Source organism: Hydra vulgaris, chromosome 09 (assembly GCF_038396675.1).
Source record: "Hydra vulgaris chromosome 09, alternate assembly HydraT2T_AEP".
NCBI classification, from domain to species: domain Eukaryota; kingdom Metazoa; phylum Cnidaria; class Hydrozoa; order Anthoathecata; family Hydridae; genus Hydra; species Hydra vulgaris.
The window spans coordinates 44,229,881-44,232,818 of NC_088928.1; positions in this window are offsets into that span (position 1 = coordinate 44,229,881).

Genomic DNA, 2,938 nt, shown 5'->3' on the forward strand with positions numbered 1-2,938 from the left:
GTAGTGATTTGTTAACAAAAAAAAAAATGCTAACAGGATAATGTCTAGTGATTAACTCACTGTAGGTATTAGTATATTTATGACCAGATAAATATTTGGAAACCAGTATAAGGCGTGAAATATTTGTCATAGTTACAGGCGTTCTTACAATGGTTTTTGTAATCTAATACGAATAAATAATAGAGGGTTGGGTGTTATTGTAATGATTTTAAAATGTTCTGCTGGTTGCTAAACTTCCTCGTGTATCGACTTATTCTATCGACTTAATTTCCTCGTGTATCGATTTATTTGCAAAGATTTGTTAAGGCAATTGACACTATTGATCACTGTATTCTTTTAAAAACTTACGAGGTATAAATTCTGTCGTTGGGTTGAAAGCTACCTACTAACTAAAAATCAATATATGCAATATATTAATCTAATGCATAATGAATATTCTGTTCGGAGTGCCTCAAAGATCGGTTCTCGGCCCGCTACTATTTTTAATTTATCTAAATATTGAAATGCATGTTATATATTATAATTTTAATATTGTTATGGTATATTAATTTATATAAATAATTTCAATAATACATTAGCAAAATAAAGTTCCATCATGTTTGCAGACAAATCTAATAGAAATATAAACCAACGATATGCGGGCATGGATATCAAATTTAAGAAAGTAAATGATTGGTTTAGGTCTAACTTTTTCAAATGAGTATGCTAAAAAATCGCAATATAGTTTGTGCTTTACAAAAACGCAAGGAAACTTAAAATGCTCAGAATTTAATGGTTATGAAAGTACACAAGATAAAGTTTATTTTTGCAGTACAGTAAACTCCCAAAAAGTATAACTTAATAAAAAAAAATAATAACTTTTACTAAGATTTTGATTTAATTTTTCTTCTAAAGTTCGAGTTATCGGAAGAATATTAACGACAATAAAAAAATGGTTCGACTTGCAAATGTTTGAGGTAACGGGGATTCGATTCATCGAGTAATTTTTATGAGAAAGTATTAGTGAGGGTTCAAGAAGAACTTGAAAGTACTTCAAGTTACTGGAAGTTTGAGATATAGGGAGTTCACTGTATTTTCTTTCACTAATTTGTTACAGTAGTTTTATTAAGTAAAATGTTGTATTAGTTTGTTCCAGTATGTATGTTTTTTCCACTAATATATCCTAATAACTTTTTCCAATAACGTGTTCAGTGACAATCAAGTTAAATTTGGATCAACGTGCTTCTAAAAACGTGTAATCTAGTATAAAAGGTAGTAGACGTGTCGAAGAAGTTCACCCTTCGCTTCTGGAATAGAGCAGAGCGGAACCAGCTTTTTTGGGTCTTTGAGATAGCTAACTTCCAGACATGGAGCAAACTCCAAACATTTATATGTTTCTACTTATGTCAAATGAGGATGGTTTGCAAAAAATTGCGATGATTGGAGGCTGGCAACAAAAAAGCCCCAAATTTTGTGCCCTTCCTCCCTGGCTTAAACGTGAGAGCAACAAGTTGATTAAATATTTTTTGTACTGCTTTTATCTAGACTAAAATTAATAGATAAATTTTAAATTTTTTATTAAAATATTTTATCTTTAAAAAAATATGTCTATATAAAGTTTAAAACCCCTCAATTTGAGGGGGTTATAAATTTTATATGGTCATTATTTTTGAACGCTGAAAGATAATACTATGAAACTTAAAATTTGTCGATGAATATAAGTCTCGTTAAGAACAGTACAAAAAATATTTCATCAGCTTGTTGCTCTCACGTTTGGTGCAGGGAGGCACAAAATTCGGGGCTTTATTGTTCCCAGCCTCCAATCCTCGCAATTTTTTGCACAGCATCTTTATTTGACATAACTATAAACAGATAAATGTTTGGCGTTTGCTTCATGTCTGAAAGTTAGCTACCTCACAGACCAAAAAAAGCTGGGTCCGGCTCTGTAGAGTGAATATAAACAACAATTTATATTAGCTCTTATAATAGCTCTAAATGATAAAATAATACTAGATTTAGAGAAATGATGAAAAAATAGAAAATAATAGTTGTTGGTTAGAATTGGTGTCTTGATAAAAATACTCTTTAATGTATAGGTGTTGACTGCATCCGGCTACTTTTTTGTAAAATGATTCAATCGCAAAAATTTAGGGGTAAGTAGGAAATAACATGTTGATCAATAGAAATTTTCTTATTAAGGTTTCCAAAACTCCGTGGTAGCTTACAGAGATGACAGAGACAGCTGTAAAATAATAAGAAATATGGTATGAATTTTATATATATATATATATATATATATATATATATATATATATATATATATATATATATATATATATATATATATATATATATATATATATGTATATATATATATATATATATATATATTAATTCAATATACTAATACTCTAACCTTATAGCGCCTAATTTTCTCATATGGAACACTGCAAAAAGATAATATTCATATTAATTTATACTTTGTGTTTTCATAATTACGTATTTATATAATCACTCATATTGATATGCGTGCATTTAAATAGGAAAATAAAAGTCGAAATAAATGTTCCCATATGTGATCATAAGGGTGTCAGCTTTAGAGTTTGTGTGTCATTTTTATATGAAACCTTAAATGAACAGCTAAGTATTTGGGGAATATGTCATGAAAAACTTAGTATAGATGTGTAGACGGTGCCCTATTTTGACAAACACAATGCCAAAACGTATTTGCTTTCCATAAAAAAAAGCAAGTCCATTTTGGATTCAAGCTTTGGGCTTTATGTGGAAATGATGGGTATCCATATAAACTACTAATTTAGAAGTTTTGCTTCACGACTTCTATCAAAATGTGTTAAAAGTAGTGAAGCAAAAATCTAGTCCAAAATTTCACGAAATTTATTATGATAATTTTTTCACTAGTGGAAAGTTGACGAAATTTTTTTTCATTGCTACAGAAAAA